The sequence below is a fragment of the Eublepharis macularius genome, chromosome 2 (assembly GCF_028583425.1).
Source record: "Eublepharis macularius isolate TG4126 chromosome 2, MPM_Emac_v1.0, whole genome shotgun sequence".
Lineage (NCBI taxonomy): Eukaryota > Metazoa > Chordata > Lepidosauria > Squamata > Eublepharidae > Eublepharis > Eublepharis macularius.
The window spans coordinates 83513990-83527790 of record NC_072791.1 but is presented as its reverse complement, the minus strand read 5'-3'; positions in this window follow the sequence as shown (position 1 = coordinate 83527790).

The following is a 13801-nucleotide window of genomic DNA, read 5'->3' as shown; positions in this document are numbered from 1 at the left end:
ATGGATCAATGGAAACATATGTGGGTTAAGGGCCACAAATTTACTTTGTGTTCCACTCTCAAGGAGAATTTTTACAAAATGATGTATCGGTGGTAGACATGGGCACGAACCAAAAAAAAATACCGAACCAGAGGATCATGGTTTGGTGCAGACCACGATCCCGAATTCCCAAACAGCAACGAACATCTCCAGTTCCCAAACCCAAACTGTAGATCGTGGAGGCCACCCTGCTGTTCCCAGCGATACAGGAACAGTGGGTGATGCCAGCGGCATCTGTGTTTGTGTTTGTCCATCTGTGTTTGGCCGTCAGAGCTGCCTATCAGGGTTTGCAGGGATGAGATTGGAGTGCCCATGGCTACAGAACACCCCCTTCCCCCTCCCTCCCCTGGGTGTCTTCTCTCAACTTGTAACTGCTTTGCTGCTTCGTGGTTGGAAGGAAGCCCTGCTGAGCAAGGAAAGCTGGGCTTCCATTCGGGTTCCCAGGGCGAAAGAAGGAGGGCAAACAGAGCTCAGGCATTCCCCTGGCTCCGTTGCCAGGGGAATAGATTGCTGGCGCCTGAGTGTCTGGATTCCCGAACTGAGCCCGAACGCCATGATCCAGGCCTCTCCCAACTGCTGGATCATTGGCCGTGGCCGATCACGATCCGCCGGGTCATGATCTCGCAATTGCCATTTTCATGGGTTTTTTACTTTCGTATTGTGGATCGTGCCCATCTCTAATCAGTGGTACATGTCTCCAGACAAAATTGCAAAAATGTCTCAAATACATGTTGGAAATGTGAACAACATGAAGGAACATTTTATCGTCTTTGGTGGACTTGCAACAAAGCGAATATTTTTTGGTTACAAGTACATATGTTAATGCAGAGGATCTTAAAGGTTAATCTACTGCTTAAACCAGAGTTCTATTTGTTGGGAATTATGGATAACAAATTGGAAAAAGAGTATGGTATTTTAATTTTATATATGGTAGCAGCTAGAGGCAGACATGAGCCAAAATACAAACTGAAGTTCATCACATGCTGGGTCGGTTTGTGATTTGTGAACTAGCAGTTCGTGGGAGCTCATTTCTCACAAACCATGACAAATTTTAGCCCGGTTTGTTTGGTTCATCACTGCAGACAGCCTGGCACCAATCAATCAGTTTCCTAGGCAACGAGGGGATGGGCTCTCTGAAGGCCTTCTGCTGATCCAGAAGTGATATTTTCATGAACCAAATAAACCGGTTTGCGAACCGGGGCAAGTTTGTGAAACTTCATGGTTTGTGGTTTGTGAAACGTGATGAACCACAAACTGTACAGTTCAGAATTTTCCCGGTTCGTGCCCATCTCTAGTAACAGTGGCACAACTCTTATATGCTCAAAAATAGAAGTGCAATGATCTATCTTCATTGGAATGATGGAAGTGAATTTAATGGACTAGAATATTTTATGTGCCTTTTCTATCTCTATGTAACTTTACTTTATTATCAGGTGTCCTTATAGTATTTTTACTGTGCCAAGCAGAGAATGAACATTGAAGCAAAATAGTCCAGCAGAAACGTGAATGTATGCTAGTTGCTGGGAATGCTGAGGCCAATCATTGTGAAGTGCCTGCTGTTTGTAGTTGGGTAAAAGGATAACCCAGGTTACTATACATGTATACCGAGCAAGCTTGCTGTTAGTAAGATGCACCTGTAGTCACTATGGACTATATCACACTTATAGGCTGATAAGGGAAAAACTCTTTCTGAACTAATTATGCCAGATGTAGCTATAGAATAAGAATACAGAATAGAAGAGAGAGAGAGAGACCAGCTGCAGCCATAAAAGTTACTTTCAAAGAGCAAAGAAACATTTACTTGAACTTTGGTCTGGATAACGGACAGACAGGAGGGGGAAGGTGACGACAGAAGGAATACAGAGAAGAGGAGTGGGTGGTAAACCACTCAGCCGAAAGAAATAAGCTTGCTTCTATTTAATTAGATTAGCAGAACTTTCCAAGCAACAGAAGTGGGGTACCTAAGTAGCTTCAAACACATTCTGAAGGAGAGGAGATTGCTCCCCTCCCACTGTACCCAAAAGAAACAATCGCTGCCTGCAAAGTACAAGGTTGCTGAAGCGACATTTAGACGCTCTTGGCAGATGTTACACTGTCAGGAGGGTAGGAAATAATGTGAACTTTATGAATGGGAAAGTGTGAGAAAGGGAAAAGATGTTCCTTGAAGAGATAAAACAATGTACTAAGCAATGATAAATGGGAAATATTGTAAATGTGTTGCTGACCAGAATTATTCTTCCAATGGGGGACCACTAGAATGGTCACCGGCATAAACCAATGTGGGTCACAATTATGTTTGAGCCAATGGGACCCACAACATTGTAATGAACCAAAGGGTACAAAATGTCTTGCACAGCTATTATAGCTCCAATGAGCATTGGGCACGAGGGAATCTTTTATTCTCTGTGTAACTGATGCTCCTCCACGTTTAATAAATGTAGTAGACTTGCTTCATTCACAGGACTCTGCGTCTGTCTCTTCTTGGAATTGGCTGAGGGACATTTGAAACACTGATTGTGTGCAACAGGAAGATTGGATTGGAAAGATGAAAGACTTAGCTGAGATGGCCAAACTTACAGTGTTAATTAGAGACAAAACACTCTCTATATTCATGGCAAATTGGAAACCTTTTATGGACTGTCTGCAAGAGAGGAAGAAAAATGAATTAATGATTTGTGAGTTTGATTTCAAGAAGATGAGACACAGAAAAAAGATATTAATTAGACCACAAGCAGACTGATAATAAAGGAGGAAGTGCTGTAGGTGAAAAACTGTAATGGATTAATCATATTCTTATTATGCTTTTCACTGTTTTCTTTACTTTGTAGATTGATATGTAGGACATTGTTGTCTCTTTGTAGTTGTGTTTTTGTTATATTTTACTTTCTTTCCTTTGCTCTGTGTTTTACTTTTCCATAATAAAATTAAAAAAACAAATTAAAAAAAATCCTGTCCGCAACCAACTGTCATCCTGAAGGCTGGTTCTGACTGGCCAATCAGAGAGAGGAAGGAGCACCTGTCACTCAAGTTCTCATTCCAGGCAATTGTTAACTCCTTCGCTTCCAGCTCTCTGAGTGCTGCACTTCGGGAACTTTCATTAAAGTTCATTCCATCACAATTGCCTTTTAAATTTTCCAAAGCTTACATGGGTTTGAAGACACTATGATGATGACCCATGGAGGCCTATGAATTCATGTCAGTGGAGGACAAGGACAGTTTATGGTGCTTTACAAAATAGGCAGGTCCAAGGATCTAGGACCCTATAATATAAAACAAGTGAGACACTAAAGAGAGGACATTGAGACAATGGCAAGAATAAACAGGGGTAGAATAGGTGGACTTGAGGATGAATTTGAAAGAAGAGAGAGAGGTAGCATCATTCTGGCTTCTGGGAGACAGTTCCAGAAAGGGAAGATACCTTTTTGGGGAACAGGGGTGGACTGGGAAGGGGAAATGGTCCTGGAAATGAGCCCCAGCCTACTATCAACCCAGTCCTCACCCTCAAAAGGAGGGAGGAAGAGGAAGTCTACTTGCCCTGTCCCTGGCCCATATCAGCTACATCCACCCAAAGGAGGGATGGAAGGAGAAAATGTGAGGGAGAGAAGGGTGTGAGGAGAGGAAAAGTAAGGGTTACAGAGGTGTGAGGCTTGGGCGTGGCAGATGTGCTCTCCCCTCGTTGCTTTTCTGCCATTGGTCTTGCCCAGCCCTTGAGGGGAAGCCATCCATTCACCATGTATTGTCCCAGTGGCCATAAAGGCCAGACTTTTTGGGAGCTGGCTTGCTGAGGGTGATGGGGCTGGAGAAAAGAAAGTCATAAGCAGAGATGTATCAGAACTTACAGATGCCTTGGCCTCTATGGTCTCTTTGTTGGTCTTCTAGGACAATAGGTTGGCCACTGTGTGAAACAGGAAGCTGCACTAGATGGACCACTAATCTCATCCAGTTGGGCAGTTTCTTATGCTCTTAGGAAAAAGAACAGAGAAATTATGGTGGAGAATACCATAAACGGCTTTGAAGATAAGGATGAGCTAGTTGGGACGTGTTCAGAAAGCAATTTAAAGTATAGATTCAGAAGAACAATATCCATATAGCAATAAATGTTCATCCATTACATTTTGTCCCCCCCCCACCACTAAAGTCTTTGGGACCTGAATATGGGACAAAGATAAACTCATAGCAATGGCATCATTAATAAGCATAATACAGCAAACCAATTAAAGTTTATATATCTGTGTGTACTTCAAAATGAATTCAGTATTCTAAAACATACCCCTAAACAGAGGTTAGCATCAGAGAGTTCTTTAATAGAAAACTTTCAGTCTTTGGGGCATTCCCCCTGCCACTTCCCCTCCTTTAGTAACCAGGAAACCAGATGGCATTTTGAGAATAGGATGTGACTATGGAGTCCTTCCCTGAGGGGATGAATAGGCTTTCACTGCTCATGGATCTTTCAGGTGTTATTCAGTATCACTAATAATAACCTTCAATTTATGGAAAACTTGTGCCCAAAATGCCTCTGGGCGACCTGAACAAAAATAAATTCGAAATATAATTTACATTAAACTGACAGCTTGCCAGACTGAATTACATAGTTGGTAAAGCTTCGTGTGGCTATAAGCAACCATACACAACAGGCTGCAACATCCTCAAGAAGAAGAAATGCAGAGTACTTACTTACCACAAAGCCCAGGTATAGATATTGGGGCCCCAGCACAAAGAGCCAAATCAAAACACCCTCTTCTCATTACGGGAGGAGAGGGAGGGGGAGGAATCCAACACTTCCGGGTAACATGTATAGCTTGTGTGGTGTTTATTGTGTACATTAGGAGCGAATGGTCTTCCCTGCCCCAACAAACATTTGTGCTGAATGGAGTCCAAGATAAGGTTAGCTGAAGTCATTGCCCTACAAGTTTATTCCAATGGGAAACATAAAGAGTCCTCTCTGACCAAGCCAAGGTATCCTTATTGGATGTCAGAGTGTAAAATTGTGACTTTAAGGGGGAAAGCATTCAGCCAAGCTTGAGCTTCAAATGATTGTCCCAATTAGGTTCGGAAAGCCACCACCACTACACAGTTCAGAATTCCACGGATGGAACAGAGGAATTTAAGGAGAATTGAATCAAAGGACTCTCCCATTTTATCAATCCAGATGCTAGCTCCATATAAACGTTGTGCAGCCACCTTGGCATTGAAAAATGAAGATTCTTGTGCTGTGGAAGCAGCTTCTGCCAAAGCAATGTTTTGAAAAATCTGCACAGCCAATCAGATCCCCAACAGCAAATCAGAAGCTCTGCTAGGCAAAAGTCCCACCTGGCCCCACCTACTTTCTAAAAACACTTTGCACCTTTGAAAAGGTGTCAGTGGGCACAATTATGCCCATAGTCACCATGTTGGGGACCTCTGCTTTAGGTTCTGCTGAGGCCCTTCCCTTCCCCAAACTCCACCCTCTCCAAGCTCCACCCCCAAATCTCCAAGAATTTCCCAACCTTCTGTGGGTAACCCTGGGTTAAGCTTCAGGATAATGACAGTCATGGCAAGTGGGGATTTGAACCTAGCTTAACACTCTAACCATTACATCACAGCAGTAGACTGTCTCTGTATGCAGTGCCATCCAACAAATTTTTGCTGACGTCAACTTTCACAGTGTTAGTCATCCATCTGAAAACATGGAAAACCTGGATCAGTACATATACTGCCTTTGCTGGGTTGGGCCAAGGGGACTTCATGAGAGACAAGCAGGAAAAAGAAAACCTGCTATGAGATACTTACATAGTACTAAAATCTGGAATACAAATATTCAAGTTTCTCAAGTCCCTCCCCATTCCTGATAGGAAAATTTAAAAATCAGCCGGTTGTTTTGTAGCATAATACAGCAGAAATTGTGCACTTTTTGGAAAACTAGTCTCTTTATGTTTTGTTAATGAAACATGAGATTAACAGGATTTGCTAAAAAACCACAAGATTCTTTGCCAATTTATTAATTTATTAAGAATTTTTTTATACTGCATCTCAACAAAATTTCTGAGGTAGCATGTAACAAAAGTTACACTAAAATGATTAAACTGGTTAAAACAATCTACAGGGCATTATTTAAGCATAGTAACAACAACCCTAGTAGTTGTGAAATCCTAGTGACTAGCCTTTATTATTTATTTACTTCATTTATATTTTGTCTTTCTCCCCTGTGGGACCCAAAATGGTTTACATCATTCTCTTTGCCTCCATTTTGTCCTCACAACAACCCTGTCAGATAGATTAGTCCAAGAGAGTGTGATTGACCCAAGGTTGCTCTGTGAGCTTCCATGGCAGAGCAGGGAATCAAACCTGGACCTCCCACTACACACACTTGTTGTATGAGTATGGCTATCTTACAGGAGTCAGTCCTTGGCTGGTAGATACTGTGATATTTATCCAGACTTAGGCCATAAATTAACCTGGTGGCAATCTGACATAACATTTAGTCTTTGGCAAGACCTCCCCATAAAACCACGAGGACCTGCTAAATGTTGAATGATCTTCACAGTAATATTTCACACAGAGTTAAATTTTTTGCAGTCTCATATCATTGCAAGGAGCTCTTTGCAGATAGGATTCAATTAGTAACTACATTTGTTAAGGTTAGTGATCATAATAATCCAGATCTTTGCTGAAGTTTCTGCCAAGAGGATATTCTTAATTATTACACACACTGGTATTTTGGTTTAGTTCTTCATTATACTCCCAAAGATGGTTGCTTAAATAGTCTCTGAAGATGTGATAATTTAATGAATCTGGACATGGCTGTTACCCTTATGAGTTATACCTTAAACAAATGTAAGTCTGTAAGTTCCACCAGTGGTTCTACCCTTGAAGGAATTTGACTTTGTGTCATGCCAACTGACACCTTGAAGATTACCAGTTACCAAGCATTATCACTGTTCCAAGTTTGTTCTTGCAAAGGATATTATTGGCCAAAGCACAGCAATAAATAAAGCATCAAGTCTTCACTATGGTTAGTGGAAGTGAGTTAATAAAGTGTTACAAAAAGAACTTTTTCCAAGGATAGAAACTGGAAATGAGGGGAGAACTAATCTCAATCCTCCCTTGTGTTATCAAGTGTCCCAACACCCGTAAAATCTCTTTCACATCAGGTCAACCAGATTGTCTTTCAGAGGCTGATTCTCTCAGCCAATGGGTTTTTCAGACAGCAGCTGAGAGGCACTGAACTAGAGCAGCAGGTGCAAAACAGTTGTGCGGCTTGCAAGATCCAAATCACCTATCCAAACAAGAGAAAATTAGAGAGAGAACTGCAACTGATGAGATATACAAGAATGTGTTATGATCCCATGAGCAAGAAGCGTACTTGTGTTGTCTTAGAGGAAGATAGAATCGTGTGACCAGAGGCAAGTGAAGAGATGGTGTCAGGCAGTGTAATCCTACACATGTCTACTCAGAACTACATCCAAAAACAAAAAGACACTTAACGCCCTTTATTAAGACCAAACAAAATATCACACAGAAGATTGTGCAAGCGTTTGAGTTCTCCAGAACTGTTAAAAACAAAAGGGAGTGGACAGAGCTAGATTTTTGCACAAGCTAATTAAACTACAGTGTAGAGCCTCAGATTGTGAGTGTTTCTAAGTGGAAAAAAACTTTGGGAAAGCTATGAGGTCTCTTAAACTTGACATAGGAAGTCTTAATCTGATCCTGGAGATTGGGGGAGAAAAACCCATCTTTGTGGCCATGGTGTTAAGGCCACTTTTTATCCCTTAGCAGGCCTATATTCTGCTTAGCTGACTTAAATGGGCACAGAGTATGAGTAGCTGCTATCACGCTGTGCCCCCAGAATGTTGGGAAGAAGCAAAAAAAGACAGCGAGTCCTAGCTTGTTCACACTGCTGCAGACCATGTGCCACTACTGTGCCTGCACCTGACAGGCCATCTGTGACAGGACTTATCCTCAGTAGGGACTTGAAGATGCTGAAACCAGGAAGTGAAATTGGATTGTGAATTAATTCTCTAATTCCTAGGGTTTTTTTCTGAGCCTCACAGAATTTTATTTTGCAATGATGTGAATCTATGCTGTCTTTATCAACAGAGGCTATGTGTAGCTGTTAAAGTTCATGGGGGTTTGCCCTGTTGCCTGCTGATCGCTGGCAATTGGTAGGAAGTGACAACCTCCCCAGTGATTGCCAGCCACTGGTAGGCAACCAGGGAAAGTGTGCACCGGGTGTGCTCTTGGCAAGGTACAATGATGTCAATTCCTGAAGTGATGTCATTGTTTCAGCTGCAGGCACTCTCCCATGCTTCACAGGGTCCAATTTTGGCCCCAAATGGGTTGAATTGGCACTGAGAAAAGCACAGGAACACAGACGAGCTGAACCCCGCACAGGGTCTGTCAAACTGATAGCTCTCGTTCTCCTGTCACTCGGGGGACAGGAGAACAGGGCTGTCAGATTTACTCACCCTGCACTGGCTTCAGCCCATGGACAGAACCCGACATAGGGTGAGTGAAACTGACAGCCCTGTTCTGCCACCCGAGTGGGAGGAGAACGGCAGCTGTTAGTTTGACAGACCCTGCGCCAGGAGAAATGACAGCCCAAGCAGGAGGAGAACGAGAGCTAACAGTTTCACAGACCCAGTGCTGGGTTCAGCCCATGGGCTGAGGCTGGCGTGGGATCTGTCAGACTGACAGCTCCTGTTCTCCTCCTGCTTGGGGGACAAGAGAACAGGGCTGTCAGTTTCAGTCACTCCGCGCCAGGTTCAGTCCATGGACTGAACCTCACATGGGGTGAGTGAAACTGACAGCCCTGTTCTGCCACCCGAGCAGGAGGAGAATGAGAGCTGTCAGTTTCACAGACCCTGCACCGGGTTCAGCCCATGGGCTGAGGCTGGCGTGGGATCTGTCAGACTGACAGCTCCTGTTCTCCTCCTGCTTGGGGGACAAGAGAACAGGGCTGTCAGTTTCAGTCACTCCGCGCCAGGTTCAGTCCATGGACTGAACCCCACATGGGGTGAGTGAAACTGACAGCCCTGTTCTGCCACCCGAGCAGGAGGAGAATGAGAGCTGTCAGTTTCACAGACCCTGCACCGGGTTCAGCCCATGGGCTGAGGCTGACGTGGGATCTGTCAAACTGACAGTTCCCATTCTCTTGCCAGTTGGGGGACAGGAGAACAGGGCTGTCAGCTTCACTAACCCCACACAGGGTGAGTGAAACTGACAGTCTCTTCTCCTGTCCCCTGAGTGGCAGGAGAATGGGAGCTGTCAGTTTCACTCACCCCACACTGGCCTCAACCCATGGGCTGAACCTGGCTCAGGGTCTGTCAGACTGACAGCTCTCGTTCTCCTCCTGCTCAGGCGGCAGGAGAACAGGGCCGTCAGTTTCACTCACCCTATGGTGGGTTCAGCCAATGGGCTGAAGCTGGCGTGGGGTGTGTGAAACAGACAGCCCCCTTCTCCTGCCACTTGCTGGCAGCAGGGGAAAGGGCTGTCTGTTTCACATACCCCTCAGCGGAGCCAGCCTGTCTGGGGTCACAAACTGCTCACGAATTTGACAAACCGGGCTGGACTGGGATCAGCATACCTGAGGGACCGCCTCTCCCTGTATGTACCTCAGAGAGCTCTTAGATCTGCAAGTAAACACCTACTGGTGGTCCCTGGCCCCAGGGAGGCTTGGCTGGCCTTGACCAGGGCCAGGGCATTTTCTGTCCTGGCCCCAACCTGGAGGAACTCTCTGTCAGAAGACACTTGGGCCCGCCAAGATCTTGTATCTTTTCGGCAGGCCTGTAAGACAGAGATGTTCAACCAGGCATATGGTTGAGGCCAGCACTAGATCCATCTAATTAGCCTCCCTGCTGGTCTCCTGCCAGTAGGGGGGAGCATATGGTCCATCTGCCCCCATGCTTGAGGAGTTAAAGTTTCACCAACCCACACCTCCACCCTTTTCTTCCCTTGTGTATGTTGGGCAGGGAAAGGGGAAGGGTGCCCCATTTGGAATGCTGAAATCTATGTTTGCACTGAGATATTTATTTATTTATTTCAGATTTCTATTCTGCCCTCCCCACGAGCAGGCTCAGGGTGGATAACAACATGTATGTATTTTCTTTTATATATATTTTCTTAGCCTGAGTGGCTAATTGACATTGACAGAGAGGTTGTGGAGAGGCATCTGGCTGCACTGGATGAATACAAATCCCCTGGGCCGGATGGGGTGCACCCAAGAGTGCTGAAAGAATTTTCCAGAGAACTTGCAGAACCCCTGTCCATCATCTTCAAGGCCTCCTGGAGGACTGGGGATGTGCCACAAGATTGGAGAAGAGCAAATGCTATCCCAATCTTTAAGAAAGGGAGGAAGGATGACCTGGGAAACTACAGGCCGGTCAGTCTGACCTCTGTTGCTGGGAAGATATTAGAACAGATTTTAAAGGGATCAATCTGTAAGCATCTGAAGGACTACTCAGTGATCCGGAGAAGTCAGCATGGTTTTGTTCCTAACAGATCTTGCCAGACCAACCTGGTTTCCTTCTTTGATCGAGTGACCAGCTTACTGGATCAGGGGAACTCTGTTGACGTGATTTATCTGGATTTCAGTAAAGCTTTTGATAAGGTCCCCCATGACATTCTGATGGGCAAACTGGAAGACTGTGGAGTGGACTATAGGACAGTTCGGTGGATAGGGAACTGGTTGGAGGAACACACTCAAAGAGTGGTGGTCAACGGCGTTTCATCAGATTGGAGGGAGGTGTCCAGTGGGGTGCCGCAGGGCTCGGTCTTGGGCCCGGTACTTTTCAATATTTTTATCAGTGATCTGGATGAAGGAGTGGAAGGGCTGCTCATTAAATTTGCTGATGATACCAAATTGGGAGCGGTAGCAAACACCCAAGAAGATAGAATTAAAATTCAACAAGACCTGAATATTCTGGAGAAGTGGGCAGCTGTGAATAGGATGCAATTCAACAAAGACAAGTGCACAGTATTACATCTGGGCCACAAAAATGGGAAGCACAAATACTGGATGGGGGATACACTTCTGGGAAGTAGTATATGTGAAAGGGATCTTGGGGTAAGAGTGGACTGTAAACTGAATATGAGCAATCAGTGTGATGCGGTGGCAAAAAAGGCTAATTCAATCCTGGGTTGTATCAAAGGGGCCATAGCCTCGAAATCGCAGGAGGTCATAGCCCCTCTCTATACTGCCTTGGTCAGGCCACACCTGGAGTATTGTGTGCAGTTCTGGAGGCCTCACTTCAAAAAGGATGTGGACAAAATCGAGAGGGTGCAGAGGAGAGCAACAAGAATGATCTGGGGTCTGGAGACTGAGCCCTACGAGGAAAGGCTGAGGGCCTTGGGAATGTTTAGTTTGGAGAAGAGGAGGTTGAGGGGGGACATGATTGCTCTCTTTAAATATTTGAAAGGCTGTCATTTGGAGGAGGGCAAAGAGCTGTTCCAGTTGGCAGCAGAGGGCAGGACGCGAAGCAATGGGCTAAAACTACATGCACAAAGGTACCGGCTGGATATTAGGAAAAACTTTTTCATGGTCAGAGTAGTTCAAAAGTGGAATCAGCTGCCTAGGGAGGTGGTGATCTCCCCTTCACTGGCAGTTTTCAAGAAGAGGCTGGATGAATACTTGTCAGAGATGCTTTAGGCTGATCCTGCACTGGGCAGGAGGTTGGACTAGATGGTCTGATAAAGGGTGATAAACACATGGAATTCGTTGCCACAGGAGGTGGTGGCAGCTACAAGCATTGCCAGCTTCAAGAGGGGACTGGACAAATATATGGAGCAGAGGTCCATCAGTGGCTATTAGCCACAGGAGATAGATGGTATTCTCTTTGTGGGGAGGTGGTGCTCTGTTGTCTTGGTGCTGGAAGGAAGGCAGTGGGAGGGCTTCTGGTGTCCTGGCCTCACTGACAGTCCTTTAGATGGCACTGGATTTCTAGCCACTGTGTGTGACAGAATGTTGGACTGGATGGGCCACTGGCCTGATCCAACATGGCTTTGCTTATGTTCTTATGTTCTTATGTCTGTATGGCCCCTTCAAACTGTATGATTCTATGATTCTTTTATATGCATTTTATTGGTTTTATCTATTATAATTTATTTATGATTGTCACCCACCCGGAGCCTGCTTGTGGGGAGGGCGGGCTAAAAATCTAATCAATCAAAACAAGAGAAAATTAGAGAGAGAACTGCAACTGATGAGATATACAAGAATGTGTTATGATCCCATGAGCAAGAAGCGTACTTGTGTTGTCTTAGAGGAAGATAGAATCGTGTGACCAGAGGCAAGTGAAGAGATGGTGTCAGGCAGTGTAATCCTACACATGTCTACTCAGAACTACATCCAAAAACAAAAAGACACTTAACGCCCTTTATTAAGACCAAACAAAATATCACACAGAAGATTGTGCAAGCAACACGGCCCAACGAACCACATTTTCCCGAACCATGAACTGGCTTGGTTCGTGCAGGTTTTTTGGTTCGTATTGTGGTTCGTGCTCATCTCTAATCATGGATGAAAGCAGAAGGCATTGACATTTACTGACCAGTGTTTGTGGCAACACCAGGAACTCTCAACTTACCCAGATAGGCATGGTCTTTGCAGCCAGGAAAGACCAGATATACTTTGATATCTTTGATATACTATCTTTGGTGTACTATCTTTGATATACTAGCACCTCTCTATTGGCTGAGTAGGATCTGGCCGGCTGTTGCTGTCAGAACCCAAGACCCAAATTGGCTAAGACTTTTTTACACATGTGGGAGGGAGAACTGAAAAGGAGCTGTTCCTTCTCTGTGTGTCTGGGAAGAATGTGACAATGCATGCAAAAAACTGCATCCTTTTTACACATACACTCATTTGAATCTCCCAATAAGGAAGGGAGATCAGATGCTCAGGTATTGTAAGTTCCAATTTAAGTTAGCAATATTTTTCTCTATAATTATGTCAGTAGAATAAAGCCTGTATTTGTTGATATAAGTTATTGCTTTGATTCCCACCTGCATGCCTTGCTATGGCTAATGTTACTGAAGCAGCCTCAGTTTGATGTTCCTCCTGCCACCAAGTTAGTGGGGTGAGGGGAGGGGGGTGCAAATAGTAGGATGGTGGCCTACTGAAGGGAAAGGCTCTAAACCCTACTTAAGAGGAAGTTGAGGAGCTGCAAGGGATTTCTGCACTGAAGAGTGACTTTCCTCAACCCAAATAACTTCCTCCCTAGCTTCTGAGTCCAGACTTTCTGGCAATTTCTAGAGCTACTGCCATCACTTCTAGGTTCCCCCCAGAAGTGATGTCATCATGCATGAGACACTGATGTGTTTTTTACAAGCCCCCCCTGTTGTCTTTTGGAGTGGTACTGGACAACAGGAACTTGGCTGGGGGGATCCCTTGACCTGACAGGGGACTTGGGAGTAGAGATGGGCACAAACCGGAAAAAACCCGAACCATGTGGTTTGGATCATGCATCTGATGAAGAGAACTTGATTCTCGAAAGCTTATGCTACAATAAAATTGGTTAGTCTTAAAGGTGCTACTGGACTCTTTTTGATTTTGCTACTACAGACTAACACGGCTCACTCCTCTGGATCTATGACCATGTGGTTTGTGGTTCATCAAATTTCATGAACCACAAACTTTCATGAACCTGCCCCTGGTTCGCAAACCAGTTCATTTGGTTCGTGAAAACATCACATCCAGGTCAGAAAGCATCACTTCCAGGTCAGCAGAAGGTCACTTCCGGGCCAGCAGAAGGTCTGCAGGAAGTCCATCCCCGGTTGCCTACGAAAC